This window comes from Miscanthus floridulus, chromosome 3, assembly GCF_019320115.1.
Source record: "Miscanthus floridulus cultivar M001 chromosome 3, ASM1932011v1, whole genome shotgun sequence".
Lineage (NCBI taxonomy): Eukaryota > Viridiplantae > Streptophyta > Magnoliopsida > Poales > Poaceae > Miscanthus > Miscanthus floridulus.
Window position 1 is genome coordinate 111202149 of NC_089582.1, and position 23864 is coordinate 111226012.

General features: G+C 47.4%; 1 long non-coding RNA gene and 1 pseudogene across 1 annotated transcript; one reads left to right on the top strand and one right to left on the bottom strand.

Annotated features, from left to right (window-relative positions):
- Positions 1–745: 745 nt before the first annotated feature.
- LOC136546478 (uncharacterized) lies at positions 746–3136 on the bottom strand. Its single transcript, XR_010781364.1, has 3 exons — positions 2828–3136; positions 2638–2733; positions 746–2509 (listed from the first exon to the last, which is right to left on the bottom strand). It is a non-coding gene; the product is annotated as an uncharacterized lncRNA (long non-coding RNA).
- Positions 3137–7581: 4445 nt separating this feature from the next.
- LOC136546479 (tonoplast dicarboxylate transporter-like) lies at positions 7582–10842 on the top strand (annotated as a pseudogene).
- The last annotated feature ends 13022 nt before the right edge of the window (positions 10843–23864 follow it).

Genomic DNA, 23864 nt, shown 5'->3' on the forward strand with positions numbered 1-23864 from the left:
GGTCAATATACCAGGTTTTATTGTAGCGGTAAAGGGAGCTTGAGAACAACCTTAATACCCAAAACGCAATGTTACGGATGTACGTTAAATTGTGGCAGGTTGCGCGGGCACTTAAGATTTGGAGAAGGGCGCAATTCAGTGAATGGAGGCTCCAGTCAGTTCTAGTGGAAATTATTCTACATGAATTGGAAAAAAAAGCACAAGAAAGGCGTAATCTCTTGGAAGATGAGATGCAATTCAAGAAATTCCTAAAAGCAAAATCACTAGGGCTGGCGGCAATACAGAAGGCAAAAGCCAGGCAACATTCCAGACTCACATGGATTCGAAAAGGAGACTCCAACACTGGACTTTTCCATATTTATGCTAGCGCCAGGACGAAGAAAACATATATAAATGCGCTGCTCAAGGATACTGGGATAGCAGTCTCCCAAGAAGATAAGATGAAGGTGGCGGTAGACTTTTTCAGTAAGGCAGTTGGAGCGAGAGCAAATAGAACTCGCAGGCTAGACTGGGAGGCCCTGGCTATTCTCCTCATAACCTTGAAGATCTGGATATGCCATTCACCGATAATGAGCTGCTTCACATTATCAAGGAGTTACCGGCAGAAAAGGGCCTGGACCGGATGGTTATATTGGTTTGTTCTATAAAAAGTGTTGGGACATAATCAAGTGTGATCTGCTTGAGGCGATAATGGGCTTCTACAGTCACAAAACATAAAAAATGCATTTGTTCAATGAAGCCAACATTGTTCTGCTACCCAAAAAACAAGCGCCGACAATTATCTCTGATTACAGACCAATCAGCCTCATAAATAGCATCAACAAAGTGATTACAAAAATCCTTGTGACCCTTTTGGCTCTGCACATGAATGAATTAGTACTTTTAGAAATGCGGCAAGAGTTTTGCCGCATTTTTATTGGACGAGTAAAAGAAAAAAAAACCAAGATATACATTCAAAAAAAAAAGATAAACAATTACAGAGATCACTGAGGGAATAAGGGGCCGTCATCACTGCAGCGTCCCCCCAAAACCACTCCAACTCACTAAAAGAAAACAACAACTCCAAAAAGAGGCCCCTGAAAAACAACTAAACAGGGACAACGAAAGGGAAAAAACTAAACATCTAAACTTGTCCCGCATTAGATCTCGTTGCCAACAGGTATGGCTGTATATCCTCCTTGCATAGAAGAGCCACTTGTCTTAGCTGTAACGATTTGCTTTGAATGAATGAATTAGTATCGCAGGCACAAAATGCATTTATGAAGCGGAGATACATTCATGATAATTTTTTGTATGTCCAAAGGGCAATACAATTGCTTCACAAGAAAAAACAACTGTCGTTTTTCATCAAATTGGACATCTCCAAGGCATTTGATTCGGTAGGTTGGCACTACCTACTGGAAGTTTTAGAAGCTCTGGGATTTAGTACCAAATGGCGTGACTGGATATCCGATCTGTTTATGTCATCTTCTTCCAAAATCTTGATAAATGGCGCACCAAGTCAAAGAATACCACATGCTAGAGGTCTCAGACAAGGCCACCTGCTGTCACCACTACTATTTATCCTAGCCATCCATCCATTGCAAAGAATCATTGAACGTGCGGCCACAAAATGATTTATTTCAGCCTGTTCTTCCAAAAGTGGCAAACCTAAGATGTTCTCTTTACGCTGATGATGCGGCACTCTTTGCAAAACCCTCTTCCCATGAATTGTCAAATTTACAGAAAATCCTATAGTTCTTCGGGGATTACTCTGGCCTGCAAGTAAACATGAGCAAAACTGAAATTTCCCCTATAAGGTTGCAGCCCAACCAAGTACAGAGTCTCATCCAAAACTTTCCTGGAAGAATACCTTCCTTCCCAGGCAATTAACTAGGCTTGCCGCTGCATACGAGAAAACTATGGAAAATTAAGGTCCAACCATTGATCGACAAAATAGGCGCACGGTTGCAGAGGTGGAAAGGGAAATTTTTCTCATCTTCCGGGAGGGAAGTTTTAGTCAAAACTGTGCTCTCGTCGCTACCAATTTATCACCTGAACATCTTCCAAACACAAAATTGGCTGCTGAAAGAGATTGACCAGATTCGTCGTAGCTTCCTGTGGCGAGGAGAGACACCGGATAAAGTTTGCGGAGGACATTCGCTCGTTAATTGGCCAATAACTTGCTCACCCAAAAATAAAGGAGGTCTAGGGTCCTAGACTTGGAGAGATTTACTAGAGCTCCCAGATTACGATGGTTATGGTATCAATGGAAACAACACGAACGGGCATGGAGCAATCTAGAAGTGACCTGCGATGCAGTGGACCGAGATCTTTTTGATACTTCAACGGTGGTGTCAATAGGTAATGGGAAGAAAGCTCTCTTCTCGACATCGAGCTGGTTAAATGGAACAGCGGCGAAGTCAATCGCGCCAAGTCTATATCAAAAGTCCAAAAGAAAGAAAGATCACAGTTCATCAGGGGCTGTCGAACCGTAAATGGATAGATCATATTTTCCCTCCGACATCAACTGAAGAAGTAAGAGAGTTTGTCAATCTCTGGGAGGCCATTTCGGCAGTACAAATCAATGATGCGATAGAAGATGAGTTAAACTGGAGGTGGACAACAGATGGGGAATACTCTACAAAAAGCACTTACCTCATTCAGTTCACTGGAAGATTCTCCAAAATCAAAATCATGACCATTTGGAAGGCCAGAGCTGAACCCAAGTGCCGCTTCTTTGCATGGACCTTTCTGCATAAATGGATTCTCACGGTAAATAATCTGCTCAAAAGGGGATGGACTGATGAGACGAACCGCAGACTATGTGGAAATGATCTTGAAACACCTGTGCACTTATGCAAAGATTGCCTTTTCACTGAGGAAGTATGGGAGAACCTAAAGCAATGGCTTCAATTAACAGCGATTCAGTCGGTAAACACAGCTGGCTCTCTGCTCTCTTTCTGGTGGAGATGCAGACCCAAGTTTGATAAGAAGGAGAGGAGAAATGTGGATGGGATCTTCATCTATTTTTGGTGGAATATTTGGAAGGAGAGAAATAGGAGGCAATTCCAACACAAAGCTCTCAACTCAACTCAAGTGGATATCCTTTGCAAAGATGATATTTCGCAACATAGGCTTGCCATGGCACCAAGGACAGCTGCTGCTGAAACTTAAGATCTTTAGAGTCGCCATGTTTCAGTTTTCTGCTTTTCTCTCTTTGGCCGTGTTGCGTACCGGTTTTCAGTAGGTTTCCTTTCGTTTTGTGTTTCAGTAACTTAGCTTTGGGTTGTGGACTTGTGTTAGCTTTTTAGAACTTGTAGTTTACGGTTTGTAAATACTTGTAAATCTCCTTTTTTTCTTCTTTTGTATCGTCTTATAAAATCTATGACAAAGCTTTTGCCATCCTTTCTATAAAAAATACAAACAATTGTGGCCTGTGTGCGAGACGTCGAGCTTGGGAAAGCACGACTACCAAACAAGGATGTAGCAAATTGCCCAAATTTGGCTTGGTGTCTTTCGAAGTGTAATGTTATCAATCTATCTCTACTATACAAAGAAAAAAAGTGTAATTTGTAAAATCCAACGCCTTAAAGGCAGGTTATGATCAAAAAATTTAGGTGTGGATCCTCTACCTACCCCCCGGTGACCTTTAAAAAACAGGTTTATGTGTTGCCTGCCTGATGGATGGACGAAAGTGAAGGCCAGGTCACACGTGGTTCAGAGCCCCTTGATCGTGAAGAGACCACTGTTTTTTTATTTCCAAAGTCCAGACACGTAAATAATGATGCACAAATACTGTCTCAACCTTACAAAAGCACACCCACCCAATCTTATGATGGAACACCTTCTTTTCTTTGTCCGAACCACCTTACGAGCATTTCTGAGGCATTAAGTTACCTCGTTATCAATGGTTATATATGTTGCGCCTACTGTAGAAAAATGATTATTATCTATAAATATGTGTGTGGTGACTTCGTTAATCTCGGGATTTATCGGCTTAGTCTCTGTTTTTAAGAAATGCACATAAGAGGTGAATGCGTGTGCGTTTTATAGGGTTTTGGTAACTTCGTACGAGTGTGTACTGTGATTAGTAAACAAACTATTTTTTTTTCTAGAAAAACATAACTTATATTTCTTCCGTTCTGATATCTGATTTGGGATGAAACCTTTGTGCTATTGGGCTCAAAGAAACCATGGTCAACTCTACTCTAGATGAGTTCAGATGGGCTTTGTTTGGTCCGTCCCCTTAGGCCCTCAAGAAACGCTTCCATGTAGGCCTTTCTCGAATCCCAATCAAGTCTATCAACTTGCTACTACTCCTGATAGGCCCCGTTGAGATTCGGCCTAGTTGTCCCAAACTCATGGAAGCAAGTTGTCAAAAATGAAAGTACGAAATAAATATTCTGACATTAAACTTGTACAACAAACGACTACTTACATCAAAGCGCGTGTTTAAATCCAACCCTAAATTTTCAAAAAGTGCTACAGTATCCATCACATCGAATCTTACGATACGTGCATGGAGCATTAAATGTAGACGGAAAAAAAACTAATTGCACAGTTTGGTTGGAAATTACGAGACGAACGTTTTGAACCTAATTAGTCTATGATTAAACACTAATTGTCAAATAAAAACAAAATGCTACAGTAGCCCAAATTCCCAAATTCACCCGACTAAACACGCGGAAAGCTTATGCATTGACTGACGAACATGCTATCATTGAATATGGTGTCGTTGACTGACGAAGTAGCCCTAAGCCCCCGTTTAGTTGCCAAAAAATTTTGCATAGTAACTGTCATATCGAATCTTGCGGCACATGCATGGAGTACTAAATGTAGACGAAAAAAAAAACTAATTACATAGTTGATCGAGAAATCGCGAGGCGAAACTTTTGAACCTAATTAGTCCATAATTAAACACTAATTACCAAATACAAACGAAATGCTACAGTGAGCCAAAATCCAAAATTTTTTGAATCTAAACGCACCCTAACCGTAAACGAGAAACTGAGTGCCTGAATGGACTGCACCTGTACTGCTTGGCGTGCTTTCAGACTTTCGGTATCCTGTTTTTGTCCTTTGCTGCACGCCCTACGTGTGATATACTGATATAGCAAGGCAGCCACATTGGCGGGCGACGGCGCGGCGACCCCCTGACCTGACCAGAGGACAGAGGTTGTTTGTGGCGCGAAGGCAGGACAGCAAAGCGCGCAACGACGACGAGGGCCACACGCCCACACCAAATCAGTGAAATCACCCAACATCCGGAGGAAGACGAGAATAGTTCGGAACTTTCTCGCAGTACAATGCATGGCGTTGCATCCTCAGAAGTGACAAGCGCCAAGGATCGATCGATCGATCAACCGGAACACCATTTGACGTCATGCAGTAGGCAAGCAACCATCACCCTATTCGCTTGACTTGTTTGGCTCATAAGATATAACTGAAAATACCGTTAACTAATTTAATATAAAAAAAATATTATTCATTAACCGAACCGGTCCAAACTGCTCATGTTGGCTGGCCCGATTCAACAACTTGCTCGCGGCGTGTGCATGCACCTGCCAGGTTACGGATTACCGGACAAAGTCAGGCCTGTAACGTGTAGGAGCAATCATACGCTGCCGAAGCGTCGATACGAGCATTTGATATTTCCAAGTCGGTATCCGTGCGCCGTGACGCAACACAATTCTCGGTGGCGATATCGATGGCGCCTGACGGCATGCATGTGCAACAAGAATATCTGAGCCACACAACTGGAGCTGGAAAATACGATTCCAAATTATATTTGTTTAACTTTTTTTTTCCCTTGACTACAAGTTTTACCACTCGTCTTATTCAAAGATTTAAGCAAATATAGTCAAATTTAAGTCATTATTGATAAACTTTTATTAACAAAGCAAGCCACAACAAAAATGAGTGATATTTTGAACAAATTTTTGAATAAAGCGAGTGGTCAAATTTAAAGTCAAAAAAGTCAAACGAATTATAATTTGAAAGGAATTTAGTAGTACCGTCCCAGGCCATGACACGACGAGTTCACCCCATGATGGGCATGGGTCTTATATGATACCGGTCAGACACGGTCACACTTAGGTCTGGTTTGGACGCGTATGTATTCGTCTTATCCATATGTGTTGAGTGAAATTAAACTAAATTTCATTCCATTACATTCCACTTCAATATATATAGATTGAGGTCATGTTCGATTTACCCCATATTCGACTTGTTCGACTTCTTTTTTAGCTGGAACAGTGTCCTCTGGCGGTGCTCGCTCGTGTCAAGCCGTTGGAACAGGTCGAGAAGTTCGACCGACCGGCAGCCTGTTCGGTTGGCTGGTTCGTATCGTTGCTGGTTCGTGAAGAAGTATTGACTGGTTTGTGTGAGAAAAAAATACTGTTCCGACTAAAAATTTATGATCATTTACGACGAACCACAACCAAACGAACAGTCTACGGCTCCGGGCCGGGCCGCACATCATGACGCATCACATCAGATCGAAACCCTGCTCCACCGCCCCCGCCGCGCGGTTGCATCTCGGGACTGGCGCCGCCTGCAACCGTAGCGCCGAACGGACCTGCCGGTCGCGGTCGCTGCAGCGCATTGATGGATCGAGCGGCCTCCTCTCGACCTCTCCTCCCCGCCGCTCGCCCAATCGCCAGCCCGATCCTGATCGGCCCCGCCGCGCCCGTCCGTCCACGAACAGCACAACGCGCGCCATGTCGTCGCGTGCGTTGTCCCCTCCGTGGAAAAGTCCGTGTCCGGTCCGGGGAAATGCCGGCCGACTTGTCCGGATAAGACCGCGCGGCGGCCTGCAGGCGCAGGTGAACGCTTGTCGCTGTGAGGCCGCGCGCGGGCAGGTCGCCCCGTGCACCAACCGCGCTGCCGCCTCTTCAGTCTGGCAAGGGCTGGATTCAGGCGGGCCGGGGGCGCGACCGATCGTGGCGGAGGCGCGAGGCGAGAGAGGCCGACACGGGCCGACCGCATCATGTCTTATCCTTTCGGGGCCAGGGACCGTGCTTATCTGGACGCCAACTTGGCACCGCGCTGCTAATCGTTACCATAATATCCGGTGGCTGGTGGGAAAAACAGAGAGATCAGATCATGCAAATGGAGCCTGCCCCAGTTGGGCATTGCTATCTGACATGGCACGTCGATGACACGTCACGGCTGGAACGTTCGACTAGGACACTTGGACCTGCCTGTGCGTTTTTTAGAAACTTCTTATTATATATTATGTATATATATGTGGCACCAGCGGCTCCTCTGACCGGTTGGTCGGGACGTCCGCCTGGTACTCTCGCGGGCAGGGTTCGAGCCTCCACGGGTGCGCTCGTTCGTCTACTCGGAGTTAAAAAAATCCTCTCACCTGTCTCGAGTTTCCCAAAGCACAGGCAACGGACCGGCCCACTCACATGGTAACGGGCCCCTGTGTAAGGGCGGGACACGGTGTTCGGGGGTTTTCTCGGCCTGCGTGAAAAGGTCTTCTTCCTTAAGCATAAAGTTGCGGGGGCTGTCTGCCCACCGTTGGCCGAGTTTTTTTTTATATATATGTGGCCATTGTGCCTACCGTGTACATGCTCCGGATGAACTCACTGCTGTAGTACTTTTCGTTTTTGTAACAGTTGTGTGTCCCCCAGTTTCCCGCGCCTATAAAAGCAGCCAACCTCAGTCTTCAAGAAAGCAAGCGATCGAACGGCACGGCTGCAACGGCAAAGCGTAAGCACGGTAGGTTTCTGACGAATTTCCTCCTGCCATGGATCCGCGACGCGCCTGCTGGGAGAGCTCGACGGAGGACGTCACGAGGCCACTGCTGCTGCCCGTGCACGATGACAGGCGGCCTGCGGGTGCGGGACGCTCGTGCTCCGCGCTCAGGTCCGTGCTCGCCAACAAGTACCAGGCCGTCGCGTCGGGCCCGCTGGCGTGCACGCTGCTCCGCGCGCTGGGAGACCTCGGCGGGCACCCCGCGGCGCGCAACATGCTCGGGGTGCTGGCGTGGGTGTTCCTGTGGGTGGATCACGGACGCAGTACCGCTCGGCGTCGCGTCCATGGCGCCGCTCTTCCTCTTCCCGGCGTTCGGCATCTCCTCCGCCGACGCCGTCGCCAAGGCCTACATGGACGACGTCATCTCCCTCGTCCTCGGAAGCTTCATCCTCGCGCTCGTCATCGAGCACTACGGCATCCACCGCCGCCTTGCCCTCAAAGTACGTGCCCGCGCGCCGCGCGCGCGACCGAAGTTTCGAACGCAGCCAAAAAAAAAAAAACAAAACAAACAAAAGGACTAACGTTGTGTAGCTCGTTCGTTCTGACGCGCAGATCACGTCTCTGTTCTGCGGCGACCCGGTGAAGCCGCACCTGCTGCTGCTCGGCATCTGCGGCACGACCGTGTTCATCAGCATGTGGATCCACAACACGCCGTGCACCGTGATGATGATCCAGGTGGCAACGGGGATCCTGCAGCGGTTCCCGCGCGACCAGCAGGAGGGCGGCGGCGCCGACGCCCGGGAGCTCCAGCGGTTCTCCAAGGCGCTGGTGCTCGGCATCATGTACGCGTCGACGATCGGTGGGATGGCCACGCTGACGGGCACGGGCGCCAACATCATCCTGGTGGGGATGTGGTCCACCTACTTCCCTGAGCAGCGGCCCATCACCTGGATGTCCTTCGGGCTCCCCATGACGCTCATCCTGTTCGTGGCGCTCTGGGCCACGCTCTGCCTCATGTACTGCTCCAAGAACACCGGGAGGGCGCTCTCCGCTTACCTCGACAGGAGCCACCTCAGAAGGGAGCTCAGCTTGCTTGGTAGGTTCTTCTGACTCTCGGCCTGCTTCTTGACTCACAAGAGCAATGTCTTGCATGTTCACTAACGGTCCGATGCGCAGCGTTCCTGACAGTATTAGTCAGGTTCCCTGTGAAGGATGAAATATTCTGATTTAGCAACGATCTACTATTGATTGTTTATTTTCTTTGACAGTTACTGAAGCATTAAAATAGAGCTGACGATTGCCTTCAGTTTTCTGATGGGTCTCCATCTTGATTTATGACAGGTCCAATGGCATTTGCAGAGAAGATGGTTTTGGCCGTCTTTGGGGTAACTTCCTGTGCCAATTTAAATTTTAGGGTTATTAATGTATCTGTGAATCTTGGGACCGTTCCTTGGTTTGCGGAACAAATCTCAAAGGATTCAGTGGCCAATTCGTGCAGGGTCTCGTCGTGCTATGGATGATCAGGAGTCTGACAGACGACATCCCTGGGTGGGCAGTCCTCTTCGATGGCAAAGTTGGGGATGGAACGGGGTCACTGTGAGTAGCCCAAAGAATCCACAACTTTCGACTAGCTATTTCAGAATCATTTTGCTACGTGAGCTCATCGGGCAGCAGCAACTTGCAAATAATGCGAAAGATCGTGATGGCGACACTACTGTTCATCATCCCGAGCGGCAAGAACGACGGCGAGAAGCTCATGGACTGGGGCAAGTGCCGGAAGCTGCAGTGGAACATCATCCTGCTCCTCGGCGCGGGCTTCGCCATCGCCGACGGGTTCAAGTCGAGCGGCCTGACCGACATCCTCTCCGAGGGGCTGGGGTTCCTGCGCGGCGCGCCGGTGCTGGCGGTCGCGCCCGTGGCCTGCGTCTTCAGCGGCGTCGTCACGGAGTTCACCTCCGACGACGCCACCGCCACGCTGGTGCTGCCGCTGCTCGCCGAGCTGGGCAAGTCCATCGGCGTGCACCCGCTTCTGCTCATGGTCCCCGGCGCCGTCGGCTCGCAGCTGTCGTACCTGCTGCCCACGGGATCCCCCGGGAACGTCGTCGGGTTCAGCACCGGCTACATCACCATCAGGGACATGGTGGTCACCGGAATGCCGCTGAAAAACGTCGGCGTCGCAGCTCTGACGATCCTGCTCCCAACATTGGGTAATGGGTTGAACTCTTGCGTTATATACTCTGTACATTGCTTGCAGGTTTCAGATGGTGTAACAGAAAATGAACTCATTCCTTGTCTATGTTTGGTGTGATGCAGGTTCTCTGGTTTTTGGCATGGCATAGAAGTTTTAGGAACTTGCACAGGATACAATCAGACAATCTAGGTCCTATTGGTTTGTGCTTGTTTGACTTATAAACTATATTTTTTTAGCCAATGAATAATATTTTTCTCTCATACCAAATCAGCCAAGAGTACTTTCAGTCATAGCTTATCAGCCAAACAAACCCAAACGAACGGGCCACTAGAGTCTGTAGTATAGTGCTAGTATGTTCAAGCTGTACAGATGCATTGTCCCAAGAAGGATACGGGTCATATTAATTGTTCAGCTATAAGTCTGGGTAGATATTTTTGGTAAAGGTTCTATATATGCGTTAATGCATATATGGAATTTCTATCATATATACTTACTAGTATCCTCTTGTAATTTCAATTCGTTGCAATTTTTTTGAACCTTTGTCTCTAAAGATTTTTTTATTTTATTTTCTGAACCACCTGAAGGATAACCGGAACCACAAGGCAAAACCTAATGATTGATCTCTGATGATTGCGCTCTGTCACTGAATCAAAAGAAGTTAAAAAGATGGGCATCGAATTGCAAGTTGATCCAAACGTGCCTTTTCAATTGGAACCTTTCCGTGTGAGCCTATCATCAATGCCAGAAATGGCATGAAGCTTATCATGTTTGGCAGTGAGCATCGTCAATCCGCTCCGCATGTCAAAACTTGTTAGCTGACTGAGGTTTTGTTCATTTGTTGGATAAAAAAATTTCCAGCGTGGCGTGAATACATTATGTTTTTTTTTTTTTTTTTGAGAATTACATAGGAAAGGGCAGTCCTAAACACAAGAATTCGGGATGAAGAGACCTGAAGAAATGGCCCAAAATCGAAGGCCGGCCCAGCTAGGCTCGACTTCACTAGAGAGTACTCGGAAAGTCCGATCCACACCGTTTGATATAAGAAAGCCGGCCCATTCCAGTAAAAGATTTTATTTCCTTGGTAATAAAAGTCGAGAAAAAGAAAAAAAAACAGAGTTTGTGTCACGGACGGATGTTGTAGCACCCATTTGTTCCTTTGGGCCGTTGGCCGCGTTGTAGAGCTCCTGCCTGGCTGGATCTCTCCTGCGAGGCTGCGACCGCGATGAGGAGCCGTGAAGGTGTGGTGGCCTGTGGTCACACCAGTTGCCAGAGCCCCATGCCGATCGATCGACGCTTCTGTCTCGTGCCATTCGCTCGCACACAACAATCCCCGGGCCGCCGATGGTGCTTTCTTCCGTTCCGATTCATCCCTGCACCTGCACAGCGCCGACGGTGGAAGCACGCACGCTGCCTCAGTGCGTTGGCGCACACGGTGTATGATCGAGATGTTCCCGGCGGCGACTCAGAGCATGCATGCATGAATGATGCATGGTGGCGTCCGTCGTCGGCAGTCCTGACGGTCTAGATCGGCTCCTGTGCGTGCGTGGTTTAATCGGTACGTAATCGATCAGGTCAGGTCAACCGCACCTGATATATAGCTTTTCTAGTCGCATGGGACGCTGGAAAAATTAATGTATGGAGCTGACGGTTTCCTTACCCAGCTAGACCCGGCGCAGTTTGCCGCCGCGAACTGTTTTCGCTCGATCGTAAAGTGGTTTTGTTCCTTTTGTCTGCCGATTACACTTTGCTCGTAATTGTCAGTGATTCATTTCATTGAGTCTCGTGTGGGGCCGGGAGTGGCGGGCGCGCGTTGCCTTGCGTGCATATGCGTGCATGCGGGGGGCGATAGGAGCTGAGAGCTCTCGGTACGCCCTACGCGCAGCGCGACCTCCTGGCCGCCGGGCGCGCCGGCGGCGTACTCACTTGGTCGTTCGAGGCTCTAGTTCTGGTTGATAAGTCGGCTGGTATTAAAGCCGGCTGATAAGTCGGCTGTAGCTATTTTGTTACGAGAGAAAAATACTATAAATTCTAGCTGATAAACCGGCTAATAAGTTCAAACGATACATGGCCCTAGCTCGCATAGATGCATGGCGCATGCTGCATCACGTCTGCATCTACTCCGCTACTCGCCGTGTGTCGACGAAAATACAAGGGGAGAGGGTCGGAGGGACGACGACGAACGGACATGCATTGATGATGCCTGCCTGACGACGGTGGGTTGGATCAGGATACCATGAGTTGTCGTAGCAAAAATACAACATGCGTTATGCGTGCCATGCTGCCGCGGATCGGATGGCGTCGTTATGGGCTCGGAACAGCCTTGTTTCGGATAGATATGCAGGAGTACAGTACGTTTTCGATTTGATTTGCTCCTTCTGAAAACAACGCCTAATTTCGAGATGCGTAGACATCGTCCTTCTTTCTAGAAACGACTCTATCAAGAACCGTCTCTAAAAATAGTTTTAAGACGGCCATGTCTAGAAATCGGCGATTTATAGAGACGGATGGTGTTTCTAGCGTTTATAGCTACTCTTAGAAATACCCTTTATTTTGGTGGTAGTTGAAATCACTAGCCATCTCTAGAAATCGGTTTCTAGTGGGTGTTGGCAATGTACTCATCTCTAAAAGTAGATGCAGCATAGAAAATTCATAACTTTTTCATATGAAATCGGATAAGACAAACTTTGTATAAAAGTTGTAAGGGTTGGAGAGATCTATAACTTTGTAGTTAACGACATTTTCATTTGAGATGGTTCTTTTAGTGTTTCAAAATTACGTTTTAAATTTTTAGATTTTCAAATACTTTTTTCCTTAAATTTTGAAACAACCTTAGATGAACATACGCCCAATAACAAAGCTATATGTACTCGAGAGCGTCTAAAATTTTACAGTTCTATCGAAATATTAATTACAAGATTCGTAAAAGTTAATATAAAAAGGAAAACAACATATATTTAGTTATAACTTACACTGTGATGTAGTAGGAAAGGAGGGTTTGAGCGAGGCCAAAGGATGCCGAGTTCGAATCCCATGTGCACATTTCGTTCACCTTTCAAAGGGTGTTACCTATCTCGTCCAGAGCCTTGTGGCTTTCCTACCGGAATCCTATGAATTCAAAAAAAAAAAACTTTTGCTACTTTTTTATGGTTGACTTTTATTCTGAAAATTTATTTTTAGAGACACACCATGTCTTTTTTTATCGTACATAGAAGTTGATTATCCTGAGTTCCTGACCGTAACTGAAAATGCTCTACTCCTATGTGGTAGTGATGGTCCTTGTAATAATTTTATGTGGAAACGGATTATTAGCACCGTTATAATCGCCTGGTGTTTGCTCTTTTAGGCTCGTTCGATTATCAAATCGGAGAAAGGGCATATCCTACCCACTTGAAATTAAAGTACTAACTTGATCAAGCGCAGCACAGCACGGCTGCAAATTGATTCGATTCACATGAGCAACCGATTTGTACTGTACCGTCTCGCTGGCCCGCCTGGGAGGAAACGTGGCTGGATTGCGACTCGAGAGAGAGAGATCTAGAGAGCGGCGCCCTGTCCTCTGTAGGTCGGGACGGGAGGTGGATGGGATGGGACCGACCGAGCGGGGACGGGGACGGGGACGGGGAGGGGCAGCGCCACTTTTCCATGTGTCCGCAATTAAATTGCATCCAGTCTGCCCCCCTCCCGTCCCGGGCTCCTACGGAGGGCATGTTTGGTTCCCAATTTTTTTTTTTGACGAAATGCTACTGTAGTATTTTTGTTGTTATTTGACAATTAGTATTTAATTATAGTCTAATTAGGCTTAAAATATTCGTTTTGTGGATTTCGTCTAAACTGTGTAATTAATTTTATTTTTTATTTATATTTAATGCTTCATGCATACGTCCAAAGATTCGATGTGACGAAAAATCTTGAAAAATTTGGCAAAATGAAGTGAAACTAAACTGGCTCGGAGTACCGTGCGACTGCGATTGAGGAGCCGGGCCGGCCGGCCAACCAACTACATCACTGTTGTAGGCATCACACCACCGCGCCTTGTTCTCTGGCCACTATTACGCATTCAATGCCCGCACTGGTGCGGAGTTATTGCGTATACCTTGAACCCACTCTGTCTGCCTCGGATCCTCTACCCCCAGCTTCTCTGCTAGCATCCAACCCATGCGTATACACATTCCCAGCCATCCGTCCCGATGCAAGAAAGAAATCCTAGCACTAGAAAAGCTAAAACATAGTACTGTGTGTATTCCATGCATGGTTGCGACCGATCGACATTAAAAACACGGAAGAAACCACAGGCACCCCACTGCGACGACTCTCGTCGGCGCCGAAGCTGGACTGCTGTCTAACCAGCCCTAGCTGCCGGCGGCCAGACGCTGCCGTCAACCACGTGGCTAGACGGCGAGCGTTTGAACAATATAGCTAGCCCAAACGTTACGCCAGTTCCTGCAGACAGAAATAGACGCCGGCCGGAACCGGAAGGGCGCGATCGCACGCAGGTGAAGCTCCCCGGCCCATCCCCGGTGAGCCGAGCCATGAATGCTCGATTGATCACGCGACACCCTTTTGCTGGGGACGGTGGGCTTAGAGGAGTACCGTCGGGCCGGGATCGATCCGTGTCCTTCTGCCTCCACCAGGACGCCGGACCAATTACCCTTTAAACCCCCACCGGCTAAGCACGGTGATCGGGCCACCAACAACTTGCTTTAATTAATTGGAATCGCGGACGATTGGATGCCGGCCCGCCTGGGCCACCTAGCTAGCATACGTGATGTCGTAGTATGTACTGGACTACCTTCCTGCATCCCTACCTTCAACGATCAAAAACTATACAGTTCCGTTACAGGCTAGTTGTGCTGCCAGTTTATGAAAAGAGATTGCTACTCCAGGATATGACTTTACGCAGACTTTGTAATCAACTACTCTCTTCACTCTAAATTACAACATGTTTCTGCTTTTCGGGTCCATGATTGCTGTTTTGCGTGTGATAATTCATAATAAAGCTTATCTGGAAGAATGCGCAGGAACTCGCTTGACTTGGCTTCATATTGTGCCACGGAAAATTTAGCTAGTAGTGTGATGTAGTATTTGAGCAATGCAACTAATCAATCTCGGGATATATATTTTGAGCCTAAGAAGCAGGGCAAATAAAACTCTCTCAGTACCGGCCGTGAAAAATACGCATAAGTAAGGTTGATTGCATCGGCGGCTCGGCGCCAAGTAAATTCAGCAACACGACGACTTAATTAGTGCCAGCGCTACCCAGCAGGCATGTGGTTACCGTTCAGGGGTCTGCACAGTGAACTGTATCGATCGAAGCCCATGACTTTGAACAATACGAATGCTGCCATCGGCGTCCTCGGCGCTGGTCCCGTCCTTAGATATATCTCTGATCTTACTGGATTCATTATATTCAGTAGGTTTACAATGTTCATTATGATGCTCATCATGTTTACTGCGACAAATAGACCGTGCAATCACATATATGATATCATAAATTTTTTTCTATTTCTCTAAACTAAATCATGCCTAATATGATATCTAACGTGACATCCATACGGTTTGCAAGCTGGTTAAAAAATATATTGAAGTATAGTATTTCAAATAGATAACTAGAGCAGCCTAGAAGAAACTAGGTGGCCTATATGAATCTACATGATTGAAGTTCTCATGTTGATGGTTAGACGAAGTACTAAATTCAAACAGTACGCTAGCTGCTGCTTACTTACAAGCACAATTAAGGGTGTAAACGTGCACTACTGTTGGAGTACCTCAAAATCTCTGAATGTTCAACACTTCATTTCCTAGCCAGCAAGCAACAGCAGCAGAACTTAACTACAGCCTACTGCTTAAATATTCAGAAGCATAATTAAGGCACTTCTAATTGGGCATGAATGTAGAACTGTTTAAAGAGCAAAACTGTACTACTACCTGTAGATCAAATGGTGGATTATTTAATCCAAGATTCCCCGGGCTTAATCTCCATCAATCTACAGGAATTGCAAGGACCATCTAAATAAATCAGAACAGTGTGGCTTGGAGCTGGTAAAGGCCGCCTCTATAGGTAATACTGTGCGCGCTTTGAATTCTGGGTTTGAATTAATACACAATTATTATTGGGCCCATCGTTCTCTCAAGTAGTATCAAGTTGCTCCTTTTTTGCTCTACTAGGAAAATGTAGGGCATGCAATATTTTAGGATGAAAAAAGAAGAGTGACAAACATATACAGTATACACTCGGTGGTAGCCTCGCGGCCTGGGTTCGATCCCCCACGGGGTGAATTGCAGCACCAGAGGTAAAAAAAACCCCACCCCGTCTACCCCGTGTTACTCAAAGCACAGGTTTATGGCACTGACCCACTCACAGGGTAATGGGCCCTTATGTGCGGGCGGGGTATGAGGTTCGGGGGTTTTTCGGACTAGGGAGGAGTCATCTGTCTTAATGCGAATGTGCTCGAAGGGCGCATGGTATCTAAAAGTGTATCTAGCCCTTTAGTGGGTTTTGGATGATTCAATGACAACGTGATTAAAGGTCTAACCCGTTTGCTAAGTATGGACAGGTAATAGGTTATCTCACAGGTACTTAATGAAAGCCAAAATGATGTATTGTTGTATAAACAATCTAGTTCAAGCACAAGACAACAATGCAAATGGAATTCATGCAAAGGCTTATTTATTGTGGGATTTTCATGTTCTATGTGAAAACAAGCCCCGTAAAAATCAGTTGATGAGACATGAGGGATTGCATATGGAATGGTCTCATATTTGAAGCTTGCTAAATTAAAATAAAAAAGATAACAATACAAATGAATGGATGATTCAACATAAGATGTGACTTGATGGCTTGAGATGGTGAAGATAGCAAGGAAAGACTTCGAGGTACTAAGCAAGGATGAAGGGCAAGCGACGGCTTGGCGGCCGAAGAACCTAGCTAGGGTGAAAAAGGAAGTACTTGCATTTAGTTGAGGTACTAATTAAGCCATGATGGTCATATTGATGTGTAGAATCAAATCTATAGTGGACAAAGTGTTGGAAGTGACTTGATGCATTTGAGTTATTCATATTTAATGAATGGAATCAAGTCACGTGCTCAAGATGGCTATGCTCAAGTGATAAAGATCAAAGTTAACATGTTGGCACCCTCACTTGATGAAGATTGAAAAACACAGCTTCGGTTGAAAGAGATCAACTCAAAAGGTTTAAATTTGTTATACTCTTTAAATTTGAGTTAATATGAATGTCGTACTATTAAGAGGGATGCATCATGTTGATACATAATGTTTCATAAGTGCTCAAGCCAACCCATGTGAGTTTTAGAGTGTTTGAGAGACAAAAGAGCTAACTTGATTTTGCTAGTCTGGTAATACTGGACGTGTCCGGTATGTGCCCAACCACAATAAAATTCTTGATGTATTTGGGTTGGTTCATTGGGAGTTCCGACGTAAGTCAGGAGTTCCGACGGTCGGGAGTTTCGGCAATGGTTGGGAGTTCCGGCATCTCGTACTTAACTGACTTGGAGAGATCACTGTAGTGGTCATACCGGACGTGTCCGGTATGGATGGCCAGAGGCCAATAGCTAGTTTTCAAATGCCTTGAGGGTCGGGAGTTCTGACATGCGTCGGGAGTTCCGACACCTCACATACTTTAACTCAGTTACCAAGTTTCTCAAATGAGCTGAGGGTCGGGAGTTCCGTCGGTCGGAAGTTTCAGCATTCATCGGGAGTTCTGACGCCTCACAAAGTCACTGTAACTCTGTTACTGTTGGCGCAGTGTAAGTCGTACCGGACGTGTCCGGTATGCACGTGTCTGGTATGACAACGGCTATAAAACGGCTAGTTTTTCCAAGGGGGCTATAAATACCCCCAAGCCCCATGTTTGGAGGCTGCTAATTCTGCTGGTTGATATACACGTTTTTGAGCTTTGCTAACTCTTCTAAACCCTCTCTTAGTGAGTGTGTGATCCAAATTGCCAAATCAATTAGTGGGTTGATAGAAATTCAAAGAGAGAGCAATCCAACCATTTGAGCACTTGTGCATATGGTCAATCTCGTGATTTGCATTTGTTACTCTTGGACTCTTCGGTCCTAGACAGTTAGGCATCGCCAGAGAGCACCCGAGAGATTGTGGTGTGCCTCGGAAAGTTTGTAACGGTCGATTCCGTAGCCTCAGAATCAACTAGTGGAAGGAGGAAAAGGAGTTGGAAAAGACTCCGGCTAGAGTGACCTTCATGGTATCCTCTAGGGCTAACCTTCGCTGGGTCGCCCGCAGCCCCCTCAATGGAGAGTAGGACTCGAATGAGTCTGAACTTCGGTAAAACAAATATCGTGTCTCAATTCGCATTTCATTCGATATTTATGTTGCTCTAGCTCTTGTGCAGGTTCTCTGTGTATTTTGCCATCTCCAGTAGATACCTATAGTTTGGCTTGAAGAAAAAAATCGAAAAGAGTAAGTTTGGTGCTGCTCTGTAGAAATCGTGTATACCGGACACGTCCGGTATTTTCTACTTGTGCTGAAAATATTCATTCTCTGTTCTAACTTTATGTTGTAGGGTTATAGCCTCTAGATATATTCTTTATACCTTGTATACTCTGTGGCTAACCTGTGAGGGGCGGTACTACTCTTTATTTGGAGTTTCTATTTTGGAAACTCCCTTTACTAATCGTTTCCGTATTTAAAGGTGTTAATTTTTAGAAACGCCTATTCACCCCCCCCTCTAGGTGGCATTCTAGGTTCTTTCACTATCCCCGTAGTCCAAGTTTTTTTTATATAGTATACACTGCCTCCGGTCACAAATACTCCTAAGTGATGTACTTTTGAACATAAACATGCTCTCCAAAACACCGACTTTGACTAGTATCTTTAGTTAAAACATACTTATAAAGCATAAGAAAGCGTACCTTTTTTAACCAAACTATATTAGGAGCTCTTTTATAATGGTTGGACAAGTAACGTACATTGGTATTTTCATTTACCAGCCACTTAATTAAAGAAGATTATTTATGAAATTTAATTCATTCTTGAGGATATATTAGTAATTGTTTGTTTGCTCTCTACTATGAACCACACTATCTGCAGAGATGTCTCTATTCTTTTTAGAGACAGCTCAATCAAAATCCGTCTCTAAAAATATACCTTGAGGCTTTAGCTACAAACTCGTCTCTATAGGCAACAATTTTTAGTGTCTGGTTTTACCAACCGTCTCAAATGACATCAATTTTTAGAGGTGTTCAGAACAACCATCGTCTCTAAATAAGAATTTAGGGACGGTGGCTATAAATACAGTCCGCCTCTACAAATTGGCGTCCACCTTAAATCGTTGAGTGGAGCTGCACATGTTCTGGGGCTATAGATAGCCTTCGTTAACCGACTAATAGTTCTTAATGGTGATGTTGGCCTAGGAGTTGGAGTGTTAGGCTAGTGAGCTTTTTTGTGATCTTGCTTAGGATGAATTATATTAAAGGCTCCCTACACTACTACAAAAATGATTTTAGGAGGGACTGTCCAAACATTAATCGAGATTGTCACAAAATCCAACCGCCTCAGAAAATGCCCGACGATTAACGGATGCGGTCATTTTCATCTATGGAGGCGGTCATAATTAAGCGCCTCGCAAAATGCATTTATAGAGGAGGTCAAAAAATAACCACCTCCTAAAATTGATTTACGGAGGCAGAGCTGTCCGCCTCCAAAAATGGAGCCCACTCCGCTCAGCGTGGCCCATCTTAGACTGGTAACAACTTCGTAGTATATAAGATGAGAAAATTAGAAACCTGTCGGTGTTTTGAGTAAACACCAACAAGTAGATTTGTATTATTGCGTGTCTGGCCTAGATGGTGTGTTAAAAAGACACAAGGTTTATACTGGTTCGAGCAGAATGTCCTTACGTCCAGTTCGTGGCTGCTGCTCGTGTTATTAGCACTAAAAAGTTTCTAGTAGGGGTTACAAATGGACGAGAGAGGGACAGGTCCCAAGTCTCTGATGGAAAGATCGAAAGGGTGCTGAGAGCTCGGTCACTGTTCAGCTATGTGTTCGTGGTTTGATGCTAGTGGTTCTGCTGTGATGCAGCATGATGTGCGATGTTGTCCATCGATCTCCTTAGTTGGGTGCCCTGCTTTTCTTTTTATAGGCCAAGGGAGAGCATGTGTTATAGATGGGAGAAAATAGGGAAACAAGAGGCAAAGGAAGTCTTTCAGGGTCGTCGGATCTTCCTTTGCCTCCGTGTGGACCCCTCTGACATGGCAGGCGGTGATAGGGACACCCCCATGCTGGGCGCCTGTCTACTGACCATGATAGGGCCATGCCGGGCGCTTGTCCCCTAACAATGCCATGCACTGGTATTGTTAGTGGGTCATTTCATCTCACTCCACCCGGTGGGCGCGCGCGGTGAACCAGTGTGCTAATCAGTGGCCATACAGAGAGTAGGCAGCACAGTGACCGATCGTCACTGTGGGCGATGTGAGTTCCCTAGTATGACATGTCGTGGGGATGGGTCATGCTAAGATGTGACCGTTCCCTGCACGACTCTAGAAGTTTGACCTTGGGCCGCACCTTCTGGACCATAGTGGTTGTCATGAGCTTCCATAAGGATCCATGCCCGAGGGCAAATGACGGCGCCCACAACACTATAAGGAAAATGTCGGCGCCTACAACACTATTTGGGCTTTGACATGCCTGGAAGGTTGCAAAGCACCCTTCTGGCATGGTCTAACGATACTGTCCTGCAGGTGTTCAGGGTATGGTCCTCAGTATTGCCATTGACTTGAGTACCTTGCCTTATCTGCTTCGCCTGATTCCTAGGTCCTTACCCAGTCGGTTCCGACCGTGTCGGTCAGAGAAGAGCTATAAGCAAAGGTTCGGTGTATTCCCGGTCAGAAAAGTGGGTCAGAGTTAGAAGTGAGCGTCGTCCCCTCCTTGGCTTGGTCCTCCGGTCGAGGACTAGATCACTCTTTCAGCTTGTCGTTAGGTATCTGGGCCGGCCTAGGAGTCGCATGTTGTTGTAATGTCGCTAGATGTTGGGCGAGGTGGAACCAGCCCTTAGACGTCGGGTGAGACGGTGCCAGCCCTCAAACGTCGGGTGAGGTGGAGCCAGCCCTCAGACATTGGGCGAGGCAGAGTCAGCCCTTGGACATCGAGTGAGGTGAAGCCAACCCTCAAACGTTTGGGCGAGGCGGTGCCAGCCATCAGACTTTTGGGTGAGCCAGAGCCAGCCCTCGGACGTCGGGTGAGGCAGAGCTAGCCCTCGGATGTCGGGCAAGGCGGAGTCAGCCCTTAGACGTCGAGCGAGGTGGATCCAGCCCTCAGACGTCGGGCAAGGCGAGGCCCATGGCCACAACACCCACTAAGGTAGAGCCAACCTTTAGGGGTCAGATGAGGCAGGGCCCATGGCCTCGGTGGCCGGATGAGGTAGAGCCCGGCAAGCGACGTAGTCACGCTCTTGATCACGCAGACGAATCAATGTTGATGATCATTAGCTCCTCCTCTTTGGGTACCCTAGTATTGGTCCCTGACAGTAGCCCCCGAGCCCCTGGCCGATTCAAGTAGAATCACCTAGGGTATTTTTTGACTTGCTAGCGGGTGAGCACGAGCACATCTAGTGGGTGTAGCTCCTGAGCCTGTGGAGGAGTAGAATACTCCATCAAAGGTTTTTCTAAGAAAGAGAACTCTGAGGGCCCGAGCCCTCTAGTATTGCCCATGGCGTGTCCTAAAGACAGTGATTCCTTCTTGTCGAGGTCGGACCCTTCATGGGTATGGTCATAGGATTTGATGGTTTGTTAGCCAGATAGTTTGATTGGGGTCCCGACATCCCGTTTGTGGGGATCCAGCCAGGGTCAGCCTGGCTAAGACTCAATCATGGGCCGAGATGCCCATGGTGCTCATGCACCTAGGTACTAGCTGCTTGCGGGGCGCATCCCTTTCAATTCCTTATTGTAGGGGTGCTTGGAGCAGCTGTTGGACTCGTGGATGGGCCAATTGTCGAACTCCTAGGCCCAGATGAGCCATAGAGGCATTTTTTGATCCGTATTCCTCTTACTCATAATGAGTCTTGGTCTGCCCGGGGAGGTGAAATGTCCGGCGAGTCTTCCAAAAGAAAGAATAGGGATTGCATGCGCATATCCCACGGCATGATGTTTGTGGCAAATCGTGGCATGCATGGAGATCTAGGCGAATGGTTGGTTTCCTCATATCCGTCGCCCCTATAAAACCAAAGGGTTTGCCCCTAGGGTTTCATACTTTGCCTCCTTGCCTTCGCATCTGCAACCTCTGCCACCAATTGCCTAGGCCTCCCGCATCCGCGTCTTAGTCGCCGTTGAGCTCATAGCCTCCCACCCCCATCTTCCAATGGATCTGTGGTGCCACTCTGACATTACCTTCTAGCGCTTGGAGGGCCTCATCTACCATGGTCTTCTTAGTGTGTGGACCACTGCCGAGGAGTGGCTATTGCCTAGCGAGGAGGACATGCCATCGCCGCCCGATGGTTACGTCGTCTTGTTTACGTACTTCCATGAGCGGGGGTTCTCTACCCCTGCTCACAGATTCCTTCGAGGGTTGCTACACTGCTACAAGATACAACTGCAACACCTCAATCCCAACGGGATCCAACACATGGCGGCATTTGTCGCCCTGTGTGAGGGATTCCTGGGGATTAGTCCCTACTTTGATCTGTGGTGGTACTTCTTCACCGTCACCCTCTAGAAGAAAAGGGAGAAGAAGCAGGAGCTAAACACGCTGATGGGATGCACTGACATCCACCTCCAAAACAACCAGGTCAGTGAGTACCCATCGATGCATCTGCCAACCTCCAACAAGGGGTGGCATTCGCATTGATTTTATCTCAAGAATGACGCAACCGCCCCCTTATCGGAGCTCACCAGGCGCCTAATCGAAGAAGCCTTAGATTCATGGAGGAAGTTTGGTGTCCCAGAGAAGGACAAGAAGAAGATCCAAGACCACCTCACTGCCCTCCAAATCCTAAAGGAGAGGGACCTAAAGGGGTCAGGCGTCATCAGGGCCTACCACTTGAGGAGGGTGGCGCCACTAATGAGGCGCGCACTCCCATTGTACGCGATGGCGCCCGAGGCATCATTCAACAAGACGGCGCTTGCTGAGGGAGCGCTCTTGTCCTCCAAAGTCACATAATGCATCAAGGAGGCAATGGAGCCTTCATGGGATGATGCGGGTGCTCCCCTTGATTTCGTGTACCTGGTGCCGAGGCACCCTCCAATGCAGCCGGAACCAGGCTACATCATCTTCATAAGTTTTCTTTCCTTATGCCTCTTCCTCAATTGATCTCCTGACCCCTTAACACTAACATTGAGATGGGGGGACCAACCGAGGGACCTCTTCCTTACAAATCTCCTAGCCCCGCTACCGAGGGATCCATCCATGAGGGCGATGAATCATGCCGAGGCCGAGCAGCAAAGGAAGGAAAAGGAGGATGGGAGGAAGAAGAGGCAGCAGAGATTGCGGGCGTGGGAGCGAGAGGAGGAGACTAACAGCGACGATGATGACAATGAGGAAAACGATGATGAGGTAGTCGACAACACCGAGCATGATGACCTGGAGAGCAACGATGTGCTGATAGGTACCCCCTTGTCCTTGCAAGGGTCGAGGCCCTTCCTATTCCACAGAGGGGAGGGCACGTCCGAGAGGTCAATGGAGATGGGGCAGACCACCAGCCTACCCTAGGAGCCAACAGGGGCGAGTGGGCCTACCGCCATGCCTGAGGTGTCAGCAGAGGAGGGTAGCTCTGTCATCGTGCCCTAAGATGCAATGGAGGTGAGCCCCTCTACCCAGGAGCAGGGAGCAGGCTTGAAGTGGCCCTACCTCGATGAGGTGGAGCAGGGATCTAGGGGTTCGCACCCCAAACGTATCAGCCACCCAACAACGCCGATATAAGTCACCAACTCCTCTATTTTTCCTCTATTTTCACCGTGACTCATGCTTTTCTTCTCGTAGCATCTTGAGGTGGCACAATCTTTTGGCGCTAGCGCCAA